Below are 13,364 nucleotides of genomic sequence, written 5' to 3' on the forward strand. Positions count from 1 at the left end.
TGGTCTAAGAGAGAGTTCCTGGACTACATAATGAGACCTTGTCTCAAAAACAAGAAATTTTAAATGAAAACGAAAAGAATGTTCAGCTTAAAGTCTCATTTTGAGAAGAGAGTCAGAGAGATAGAGGATGAAGAGACATGCCCCAAAGGGCTACAGCCAAGTATGATTGCTGCTGGACAAACTGCCTCCATGATACTCAAGGACAAGACATTAAGTTCAGCAGAAGCTGGGCCTGGTTGTACAGATCTATAATCCCCAGATACCTAGGAGGCTAAGAAGGAGGAGGATCACAAGTTCAAGGCCAGCCTGAGCTACAGAAAGAGTTCAAGGCCAGCCAGAGCTACAGAATGAGGTCAAGGCCAGTTTGGGCAACTTAGACTCCACCTCAAAATTTAGAAAAGAAAGAGGAGAAGGAGGAGGAGAAGGCTGGAGGTAAAGCTTGGTGGTAGACTGCTTGACTAACATAGGTTGGACCTTAGGTTCCATCTCCAGTACTGAAGCAAAAGCAAAAACAAGGCCAATTTCCATGGCACATGGCGGCCTGTATTCACAGCTACTCTGGAGTCTCAGTCTAGAGGATGCTTCAAGCCCAGGAGAACCCAGAAAGCCAAGGCCAGTCTGGGCTACATAGAAAGATTTCTAATAATAATTATTATAACAAAGAAAAGAAAGTTTTCTGGGCCATCAAGAAGCGGTGGTGGCTCAGCCTTTAATCCCAGCACTCTGGAGACAGAAACAGGCAGCTCTCTGTGAGTTTGAGGCCAGCCTAGTCTACAGAGTGAGTTCCAGGACAGCCAAGGCAACCCTGTCTTGAAAAACCAAAAAGAAATAAGATGGCTTAGCAGGCAAGGTGCCTGCACCAAGCCTGATTACCTGAGTTCTATCCCCAGACCCACAAAGTGGGATGAGAGAATCAAATCTCACAAGTTCTCTCTGACCTCCACAAGTGTAGGGTTACACTGGTGCACACACATGAGCATATGCACACACACACACACACGCACATACACACACACACACACACACACAGAGAGAGAGGTGTAATTTTAAGTTTTAATCAAACGTAAGAGAAGCCCACATCACAATCATCAGAGACATTTCCAAATCGATTATATTCAGCAGCTTTGTGCTTCCCAAACTGTATATGAAGCTCTAATCTCTCTCAGTGAGAGAACTGTGTTGTTCTAGAAAACAAACACCCTCCTGAAGCCTGAAGGACTGAACACCCTTGTCCCAGTTTAGACCCTTGGTCATGTGTCCCATGGAAAGAATCCAACTCCTTTACAGACTGAAGAAAACAATACCCTCTGGAAACAAAATTAACTGGAAATTATACTTAAATCAAACAAAGACTGTGTGTCATGGTCCACATTTGGGAGGCTGACATAGTAGGATTGGGAATCCTAGACTAGCCTTGACTACATAGTAAACTACATAATAAAGATATCCTGTGCTATATATTAGATTTATCACCACCACCTCACACACAAAATCTGTCCTGGTTGGTTTTTTGGAGGGCTCTTGGGCAGCAGGAGCCTGCCTTCTCAGTCTATCCCTGACTCCCAGTCTACTGGAAGAGACTGGAGGAAAAGGAATCAATGCAAAGGGTGGCTTAACCAGGAGAAAGTTTCCCTCTTAGCCCTATATGTTCATAAAGGCTTCCCAGAGGAGGCTGAGGAGTCTTGAAGGCCAGTAGCATTTCCCCTGTGTGGACCTAAGAACCCTACATAAGTGCTGGTAGAAAATTCAGGGATCTTCAGTATGTTTAGATGAGTGGGGGATGGGGAAATGTGGATTGGAAGGGACAAAGCTGCAGAGTTGCCAGGATATAACAAGGATTGGGTGGCAGCCTGAACGTTGTGGTATTGTGACTACCTGGGTGAGATACTTTCAAGACAGGATACTATGTCATATGATTAGTGGGTTATAAGGTTCCAGGGCACAGTGGTGATGGATCAGGAGCTGGATTTGAGGAAGAGAAATATTTTATCACCTGGATCTGCCCCTCTAGGGTCACTACTTTGACTAGCTCAGTCCAAAATCCCCACCTATGTAGAATTAGACAGAGAACGCCAGAGACCAGAGTTTCACCTGTTTGGGAAAGGCCACCACCCCAACTCCCTTCTGTCCCAGAGAACTCCTCCTTACCGGAGTTGCAGGGCTCATAGTTTCTGTTGGTCAGAGTAGCATTCCCAGGAAGGTTCCAACAGTAGGGCTCTGTTCTGCAGCCTCAGCGGTGAGGAGATCAGGAAAGAGCTACCTGAAGGGAGAGGCAGGGAGGGCCACACTAGCCCTAAAGACTAGCCCTTGGGTCCAGTACACTCCCCAGCTTTCCTGACTGGGATCTCCTCTGCCCTTCAGTTCCTGGGCAAGTCACCTGGTGATTCCAAGGTGGTGTTGACCTAGGTCTCCAAAATAGAATTGGGAGGAGAGTGGGAGGGAGATGACGGGGGATGAGGGTCAGGGCGGGCTTTCTGCCCTAGGGTAAGGTGGAACTATGTCTTCATTCTGAGGCCTAGAAGACTGTGCCCATCACCCCAGCCTTGACTGTACAGCCAGGCTCTGTAAGCCTCCCTTCTTGGCTCCCAGGTCTCTTTAATCTTGACCCGAGCCACCCCAGAGCTCCAGCCCTTCCGTGCAGTGTGTGCCTCTCCGGGGGATTCATCACAATAGATCCTCTTAGCCAGCGGCTTATCCCCATCTTGGCAGTCCTAGGAACCACACCTTCCAAACCTCCCTGGTTTTCATCTCAGTGCCTTCAACTCATTCTCTAGTCTCTGGATAGTCCCAACCTACCAAATTCTAACTTTTCTGCTCCCTATAGCCGGGATAGAAAGAGGGAGGGAAAGAGAGGAATGGAAGAAAAAGGGGAGACAAGAGGTGGAAGGAAGGAGGAAAGAGTAGACAGAAATGGAGAGGAAGGGAGACAAAGAGCTATCTCTCTCTAGAAGCTTTGGCTGGTTGAATTGCTAAAACACTGTTACAGTTACTATTACTGTTTTTGATAATGAATTTAGTTCTCATTTAGACGCTCCTTTTGAAGTTCACTTTCCTGGACATAAACAAAGGTTTGGGAGTAGGGTGACCTGACTCCCCCATTAGCAGCTCCCTTGCTGCTCTGGCTGCCTTGAGAAAACAAAATAAAACAAACAAACAAACAAACAAACAAAAACCTGAGTCAACAAGCAGGAGGAGAACCCTTATGCCACTGCAAGCTGGTCTTGAAGTCTCCATAGTGAGCTTGAAAAAAGTGTGCAGGATAACAGCTGATGACGCCAGGTCCTGAAAGCGGATTCAGCAGACTGCTTCCAGTGGTTTGGATTACAAAGCTTGATGAACCGGCTGCGACTGTCTGTGTCTACCTACTCGAGAGGGAAACACGCCCCCTGGTGGCCAGATGGAGGGACTGCTGTGACTGCCCTCCAGAGGCAAAGGTGATTGGTCCAAAAGTAAACCTCCATGGCAGTGACTGGTAATAAGGAGACCAGGTGATGATGGATCCAAACACGCGGACTCTGACTGTATTAGGGAGTCACCCAGGCACATCCCTTCTCTGGTGTTGCACATGAGGCCTGATGGAAATCTTCTTCCAGTTTCTTAGCTACTGTCAGTAGTACATGTCAGCTAATAACATAGGGGAAGAAACAGCCAAGCCATGAAAGTGACAAGGCAGTCAGCTATTTGGCAGCTGAAGAAGAGCAGCTAAACATTTCGAGAGTGGCCAGGGTAGGAAGAAGGGTGACAGAAACAAGCTGAGACTGGGCAGGAGCAAAGGCTGTGAATGGCCCTGTTCATGGAGGAGTTCCAGAGAGCTGTGAAGTCTTCAGGGCTGAGGATCTAAGACACCTCAGGTCAGCTGTAACACTGATTGCTTTCAAGGGCTGAGGACTCCTGGTGAATAGGCCTGCCTTAAAGCTGAAATGCCAACCACATCCAGAGATTGAGGAATCCCAGCTTCCTAAGTCTTCACAAAATCTGTAAGACTTGCAGGGCTACATGTCCCAGTACCAGAGGCATTCAGGAAGACTGTGACACTACAGGGTGCCACCTGCTGCTACCCCCACCTACCTACTTCCAGGCAAACTTTAGGGAAATAGAGAGCTGCCAGACATCAACATTTGAGGGTGTCTCCTTGTCTACCCTATGATTTCTATCTTGGTGGAACAAAAGGACCCTGTGAGTTGATTGGGGAAGAAACAAAAGAAGCCAGGAAGAGTCAGGAGAGGAAATAACAACCAAGCAAGCTTAAAGGAGTAAGTCACAAAACAATCCCACACCAGTTTGGAGTTATGATTAATAAAAGGGTTATTTATTTAAAGGGAAAAAATTACAGATCACTGCCCTAGACAACAGCCTTCTGCACGACCAGGAAAAGCATCTGGTAGCCAGAAGCAGAGTCTGAAGCAAGAGAGGGAGCATGCCGCTACCTCTGCTTTTTCAAGTTAGGGAGACCATGCCCAAGTGGGCTGATATCTTAAAGGCTATTGGCTGAAGGAGCAAAAGGAGCTCCCACAGCATCTCCCCCTTTTGTTTAAGTAAGAGAGTTCTAAACCTACTACAAAATTATATACAGTAAGAACAAATATCCTATTCTAACTAGCTTAAGTCTTGTATAATAAATAACTTGGCTAAGTCATGAGAGGAAAGTATTTATATAGTCTTCAACCCCATCGAAGATCAGAGAAGGGAAATAATTTTACCTGAGTAATTAGGAAGTGCAATCAAACAACTTCCAAAACATACAACAAATCACAGAGACAATTGGCTACCTGGGCAATCACCCAAAGTTACGTTTGCAGCGTTGAAGCAACCAACTTTGGCTAAGGCCTAGAATAACTGACAGCTTATTTTTAAAGGAAGAAATGTTTCAAAACCATCTTACCCTGTCTTGGCAAGATTTGACAGTTCTGCTTATCCATTTCTGGATACTATGTATTTTGTCAGTAGTTGATGTATGGGCAGTTGCTTTCCCAGAGGCTGGTTTTGCCAAGAAGAAGACAAGCTCCAAGTGGAGTGTCTTTGGTGCTCAACAATCTCTCGGGAATAGATCGGTGGTGCCAGCAGTGATTGTGTCTCACTACCACAGAACTCTAAGTTAGATTAAATGCCATTTTCTATAGCTCTTTGAAGAGGTTGAAGATTATCCATTTATCAGAATATAATCTCTACGTATCTAAAAAACCCGATTAGTATAACTATAAATATGAAAAAACATAGATGACTATTAATCTATAATTTTTAATACCTATCTAACTTAAAGACTAAGACAATAAACAACTGTGCAATAAATGAGGACAATGACCTCCAAATATAAACAACGTACAAGTATACACTGCAATATGGTAAATATATATCAATACATAAACAATATATAAGTATCTTAATCAGAGATAGAAATGTATACTGCAATATTGTAAATATATATCAATACATAAAAAATGTTTTAAATAGAGGTAGAAGCATGCATGCATACAATATTTAATATAATTTAACTTTGTATCCATATACAAGAATCTATGCCAATGTAATTATCTATAAACAATAGCTCACAAATACCAATCTATTATCCCATCATCCAATTTTCCCTCTTTTTTTTTCAAAAAATTCCTGAGCTTATAAAATTCCTCCCCCAACCCCCAACCATATACTAATTATAATCAACCCCTAAATGATGTCCCTAAACCCGAGGACAAACTTTGCTGGGAGAGGGGACGTCGTCCTCTAGAATTACTTTCAGCTGTCATGAGGGCAACACTCTTTCTAGGGGATCCTATGAAAATAAAATGATGGTTGAATTTCAAGATTAATGTCTGGTGAGATTGAAAATAGTCTCTGAGTATTTTGTGGAGGTCTGGCCAGAATGTTGTAAAAGATGTGCACCATTTCAGCTAACCAAGTTGGAACCGTCTTGTGCAGCTGGTACCCAAAACAGGTCTTGTAGTAGTGACATCATATCAACCAGGTGGAGTTGTTATGGGGCCCAACTTCTTCTTGGAAACTTCAAAGATTAATGCAGGAAAATTCATTGTTCATTGTGGAAAACTTAAACATTAATTATATAGACATATACAGATATATATATTCAATGAAAGGTATGATAGATATGAAGAAAAGCAAATATGTTTTCTGAAGTCCTTTTTTCCTTCTGTCCCATATCATGAGACAGAAACTCTGGGTTTTTCTCTTAAAAACCCAGGCTTGGAATTAGAGAGGGACTGAGCTTGAGTCCAATTCCAAAACCAGCTCTATATACTTATGAATATAAATAAGCAAAAATATATATAAACATTGTTACTTACAGAACCTATTCGATTTTCTTGGTGATCCATATTGGGTAGTAATTTTTTCCATCTGTCAGTATTCAAATATCCAGGGTCCCTTGAATTCTTTGAAGATGAGTGTTTTTCTGCAAAGACAAGAACAGAACCCTGCCCCCATCCTATATGTTTTTCTTACCACTTGTATGATTATCATCATTGTGGATGAGCTGTCATGTCTGCTTTCCAAGTGGTTCCTCCTCTTCAAACCAAATCTTTATTAATTTTGATGGTATCCACAATTTTTCTTCTCCTGTGGAAACAAGAGCAAAACCCCTTCCCCAACATAGCACATCTCCTGGCTTCCATTGAGAGGTCAGCACATTCTTGAAATAAACCAGTTGATTTAGTTCAGCAGACTTTTCCATTATCCAATGTCTTTCTTCCACTGTGTTCCTTTCTCATTAGCGTTAAGAAAATTCAAGGTTAATAAAGCATTTTGTAATCTATTTCCCATTCCTCCGAGCTCCCCCCGCTCTCCCCTTCACACTTTTCTCTCCCCATCTTCCCTTGGCCCAGTCTTGCCCAACCCTCAAGTTCCCAATTTTGCCTGGCGATCGTGTCTACTTCCAATATCCAGGAGGATTACTATATCTTTTTTGGGAGTTCACCTTCTTATTATCTTCTCAAGGATCCCAAACTTATAGGCTCGATGTCCTTTAATCATGGCTAGAAACCGAATATGAGTGAGTACATCCCATGTTCATCTTTATGGGTCTGGGTTACCTCACTCAGAATAGTGTTTTCTATTTCCATCCATTTGCCTGCAAAATTCAAGATGTCATTGTTTTTTACCGCTGAGTAGTATTCTAGCATGTATATATTCCACAGTTTCTTCATCCATTCTTCCACTGAAGGGCATCTAGGCTGTCTCCAGGATCTGGCTATTACAAATAATGCTGCTATGAACATAGATGAGCATATGCTTTTGTTGTATGATTGGGCATCTCTTGGGTAGATTCCCAATAGTGGAATTGCTGGGTCCTGGGGTAGGTTGATCCCGAATTTCCTGAGAAACCGCCACACTGCTTTCCAAAGTGGTTGCACAAGTTTGCATTCCCACCAGCAATGGATGAGTGTGCCCCTTACCCCACAACCTCTCCAGCAAAGGTTATTATTGGTGTTTTGGATTTTAGCCAATCTGACAGGTGTAAGATGATATCTCAAAGTTGTTTTGATTTGCATTTCCCTGATAGCTAGGGAGGTTGAGCATGACCTTAAGTGTCTTTTGGCCATTCGAACTTCTTCTGTTGAGAATTCTCTGTTCAGTTCATCGCCCCATTTTTTAATTGGGTTAATTGGCATTTTACCGTCTAGTCTCTTGAGTTCCTTATATATTTTAGAGATCAGACCTTTGTCAGTTGCAGGGTTGGTGAAGATCTTTTCCCAGTCAGTAGGCTGCCTTTGTGTCTTAGTGACAATGTCCTTTGCTTTACAGAAGCTGCTCAACTTCAGGAGGTCCCATTTATTCAATGTTGCCCTTAAAGTCTGTGCAGCTGGGGTTATGCATAGGAAACGGTTCCCTGTGCCCATTTGTTGTAGAGTACTTCCCACTTTCTCCTCTATCAATCTCAATGTGTTCAAATTAATATTGAGGTCTTTAATCCATTTGGACTTGAGTTTTGTGCATGGTGATAGATATGGATCTACTTTCATTCTTCTACAGGTTGACATCCAGTTATGCCAGCACCATTTGTTGAAGATGCCCTCTTTTTTCCATTGTGTACTTTTGGCTCCTTTATCAAAAATCAGGTGTTCATAGGTTTGTGGTTTAAGATCCGGGTCTTCTATACGATTCCATTGGTCAACTTCTCTGTTCTTATGCCAATACCAAGCCGTTTTCAATACTGTAGCTCTGTAATAGAGTTTGAAGTCAGGGATGGTAATGCCTCCAGAAGTACCTTTATTGTATAAGATTTTTTTGGCTATCCTGGGTTTCTTGTTTTTCCATATAAAGTTGATTATTGTCCTCTCAATCTCTGTGAAGAATTTTAATGGGACCTTGATTGGGATTGCATTGAATCTATAGATTGCTTTTGGTAGAATTGCCATTTTTACTATGTTGATCCTCCCAATCCACGAGCAGGGGAGATCCTTCCATTTTCTGGTATCCTCTTCAATTTCTTTCTTCAAAGACTTAAAGTTCTTGTCAAATAAATCCTTCACTTCCTTGGTTAGCGATACTCCCAGATATCTTATGCTATTTGTGGCTATTGTGAAAGGTGATACTTCTCTGATTTCCCTCTCTGCTTCCTTATCCTTTGTGTATAGGAGGGCGACTGATTTTTTGGAGTTGATCTTGTATCCTGCCACGTTACTGAAGGAGTTTATCAGCTGTAGGAGTTCTTTGGTGGAGTTTTTGGGGTCGCTTATGTATACTATCATATCATCTGCAAATAATGAAAGTTTAACTTCTTCCTTTCCAAATTGAATCCCCTTGATTCCCTTATGTTGTCTTATTGCTATTGCTAGAACTTCAAGCACTATATTGAAGAGGTAAGGAGAGAGTGGACAGCCTTGTCGTGTTCCTGAATTTAGTGGGATAGCCTTGAGTTTCTCTCCGTTTAATTTGATGTTAGCTGTCGGCTTGCTGTAAATAGCTTTTATTATATTTAGGAATGACCCTTGTATCCCTAATCTCTCCAAGACCTTTATCATAAAAGGGTGCTGAATTTTGTCAAATGCTTTTTCAGCATCTAATGAGATGACCATATGGTTTTTTTCCTTCAGTTTGTTTATGTGATGGATTACATTAATAGATTTTCGTATGTTGAACCAGCCCTGCATCTCTGGGATGAAGCCTACTTGATCGTAATGGATAATTTTTCTAATGTGTTCTTGGATTCGGTTTGCCAGTATTTTATTGAGAATTTTTGCGTCCATGTTCATGAGTGAGATTGGCCTGTAATTCTCTTTCTTGGTTGAGTCTTTGTGTGGTTTAGGTATCAGGGTAACTGTAGCTTCATAGAAGGAATTTGGCAGTGACTCTTGTGTTTCTATATTATGAAATACCTTAAGGAGTATAGGTATTAGGTCTTGGAAGTTCTGGTAGAATTCCGCATTGAAACCATCTGGTCCTGGGCTCTTTTTGGTAGGGAGGTTTCTGATAACAGTTTCTAATTCTTCGCGACTAACAGGACGATTTAGAGCATTTACCTGGTCCTGGTTTAACTTTGGTATATGGTATTTATCTAAAAAACTGTCCATTTCTTTTACATTTTCCAATTTTGTGGCATACAGGCTTTTGTAGTAAGATCTAATGATTTTCTGAATTTCCTCTGTGTCTGTGGTTATGTCCCCCTTTTCATTTCTGATCTTGTTAATAGGGACATTTTCCACCCCTTCCTGTTTATTTAACATATCCTGTATAGTTCAATTTGATCTTTCTATGACTGATTGACCTGTAGGATTGTATGGTATACTGTAACATGCTTAATATTATAATAAGCAAAAAACCGTTTCATTTTCCTTGAGACATAAGCTGGGCCATTATCTGTTTATAATTGTGCAGGTATACCCATGATGGCCATAACTTCTAATAAATATGTGATTACTGAATCAGCTTTTTCTGAGCTTAAAGCAGTTGCCCATTGAAAGCCTGAATATGTGTCTATGGTGTGATGTACATATTTTAATTTTCCAAATTTTGCAAAGTGGAACATATCCATCTGCCAGATTTCATTCCTTTGATTACCCTTCAGGTTAGTCCCTGCAGGTAGTGGTGTTTGGTTATATAAAGAGCAAGTAGGGCATCTCTTTATAATATCCTTAGCTTGTTGCTACATTTAAACCTTTGCTATTGATGTTATTTTTTATGAAATTCTGAGGCCTGCAACATGCTTCCAATCAATAATTGATCAATTTCTGCATTACTTTGTGCTAGAGAACCTAGCAGACCTGTATGGGATTGGATTATGTTATGTACATCAGACAAAGTCTATTCCTGATTATGTCTTGCACCTGGATAAGCAATGATGTTAACTCTGTATCATCTGGTATAAATTCAGTGGTTTCAATATGCAAGAAAACTCTTTCTGCATATTGTGAATCCGTAACTATATTAAGAGGTTCTTTGAAATCCCTTAGCACCATTAGAATGGCATATAATTCTGCCTTCTGAACAGAATTATAAGGGTTTTGTTCCACCTTACTCAATTCTCCCAATTTATAACCTGCTTTCCCTGATTTATTTGCATCAGTATAAAACATATGGGCTCCAGTTATTGGAGCATCACGTACAATTCTAGGAAGAATACAAGAAGTTCTCTTAATAAGGTTAAGTCTACTGCTTTTAATAGTATAGGATAGTTGCTATTAATTTCTGTTTTTTTGTTTTTTTAATATTTATTTCTTATGTATACAATATTCTGTCTGTGTGCATGTCTGAAGGCCAGAAGAGGGCACCAGACCTCTTTATAGATGGTTGTAAGCCACCATGTGGTTGCCAGGAATTGAACTCAGGACCTTTGGAAGAGCAGGCAATGCTCTTAACCACTGAGCCATCTCTCCAGCCCCAGTTGCTATTAATTTCTCCCCCAAAAATTAACACAAGCCCTTTGCCATGGTTCATTGTCTTCCCATATCTTTTTTTTATTTCATCAGTAGTGAAAGGCACTATAATTTCTGCTGGGTCTATAACTGCTAGTTGACGAAGTCTCAGTTTACCTTTTATAATTAACTCAGAGACCTTTTCTACATAGGTTTTTAATTTTTTACTTGGTTTGTGTGGTAAAAAGATCCATTCTAAAATAATATCTTCCTTCTGCGTTAAAATTCCTGTAGGAGAAATTCTGGAAGGCAGTATTACTAGAATACAACTAAGATTTGGATTCACCCTATCCACATATGCCTCCTGTAATTTTTCCTCAACCATTGTCAGTTCCTTTTCTGCTTCAGCTGTTAATTCTCTGGGACTATTCAAATCTTTATCACCATCTAAGGTTTTGTTTAAATGAATTATTAGGTAAGCCGTTATTCCAACAGCTGGTTGTAGACTGGAAATGTCTCCTAACAATCTTAGAAAGTCATTAAGAGTCCATAATTTGTCTCTCCTAATTTGTGCCTTTTGTGTTCTAATTTTCTGTAAACTTATTCTGTAACCTAGGTAATTAACTGAATCTCCTCTTTGTATCTTTTCAGGAGCAATTTGTAATCCCAATTTAGGCAAAACTATCTTTATTTTCTCAAACATTCTTTCTAGAGTATCTGTGTTTGAATCAGGTAGCAAAATATCATCCACATAATGGTAAATTATAGACTTAGGGAATTGTCTCCATATTATTCCCAATGGCTGACTCACAAACTATTGGCACAGGGTGGGACTATGGAGCATTCCCTGTGGGAGGATAGTCCACGAATATCTCCTAGCCCGGCTGAGAGTTATTATAAGTAGGCAGTGTGAAGGCAAATTTTTCTCTATCCTTTTCTTGTAAAGGTATAGTGAAGAAGCAATCCTTTAAATCAATAACTATAAAAGGCCATCCTTTTGGTAACAGAGAAGGCAGAGGAATTCCAGACTGTAGAGGGCCCATAGGTTGAATTACCTTGTTGACAGCTTGGTGACTTCTGTCACCATTCTCCATTTACCAGATTTTTTTAAAGATTTATTTATTCATTATGTACACAGTGTTCAGCCTCCATGTATGCACTCAGGCCAGAAGAGGGCACCAAATCTCATTACAGATGGTTGTGAGCCACCATGTGGTTGCTGGGAATCGAACTCAGGACCTCCGGAAGAGTAGTCAGTGCTCTTAACCTCTTAGCCATCTCTCCAGCCCTACCAGATATTTTTTACAGCAAACACAGGAGAATTCCAAGGGCTAGTTGACTCCTAGTTATGTCAAGCATCTAATTGTTCCTGTACTAATCGTTCTAAAGCGTGCAATAGAGGCCATTGCTTAACCTGTATTGGCTTCTCAGTTAGCCATTTTAAAGGTAGGGCTGTTGGTACTAAAGGTTTGTTAGTTGTTTTATGTTCTTGTACAGCCTGAATGGCTGGTGACCTTCATTCATAGTACCTTATTACATCCTTCCCAGATTTATGAGCTCCTGGGACTTCAGGAATGTTAATCTGGGTATTCCATTGCTGTAGCAGGTCATGGCCCCATAAATTTATTGCAATACCAGCTACATATGGTGTTAGCTTTCCTCTTTGACCTTCTGGTCCAATATATTCAACCCATCTCATGCTCTGTTTAACTTGAGATATAGTTTCAATTCCTAGTAACTGAACATCTGCCTTTTGAAGAGGCCAATTTGGATGCCAAGATTCTGGAGTGATGATACTCACATCCGCTCCTGTGTCTATCAAGCCAACAATCATAATTCCTTTTATACATACTCTCAGCCTTTGTCTCTGATCATTTATAGAGGTTTGCCAAAATATATGCTTATTTCCTAATTGAATTTCTGACTTATCCTCCAAATTTGAGCCATAATTTAGAACCTTATGGTTTTGCAAAGAAGCTTCTAGAGTTTTTAATTTTTCTGGTGTGACATTTCCTCCACGGTTACTGGGAACAACTGGGCCACTTTTGGCTTGGGGGCCTACGAGAGACCCCCCAGGGAGTTTCCTGATGGTATCAGATTGCCTTGTCTATCTCTTGTTGATCTGCATTCATTGGTCCAATGTTGTCCTTTACCACACCTCCTACATATACCTGAAGGCTGAGGTTTCCTATTCTTGCCATTCACAGATGAGGCATTATTCCTAGAAATTCCTTGCCTGCAAATCCTTTTCAGGTGTCCTAATTTACCGCAATTAAAACATTTGGCAGGTTTATGTCCCCTCGTTGCTTTGGAAATCACTTCCCCTACCCAAGATTCATCCTCATAGTTAAATACCTGAAAATTCATGGTATGTTGAATCCATTCACCCACAGGTGCTGATCTAGACTTTAAAGGCCCAGTTATCTTTTTGCATTTCAAGTTTGCATTTTCAAAAGCCAGCAATTCAAGAACTATTCATATAGTCTGTCTGTCTGTTACCTTATCAAAATTCTGTGATAACTTCTGAAAGTCAAATTCAACAGCCTGAACCCTCTCAGG

This window comes from Arvicola amphibius, chromosome 1 (genome assembly GCF_903992535.2).
Source record: "Arvicola amphibius chromosome 1, mArvAmp1.2, whole genome shotgun sequence".
Lineage (NCBI taxonomy): Eukaryota > Metazoa > Chordata > Mammalia > Rodentia > Cricetidae > Arvicola > Arvicola amphibius.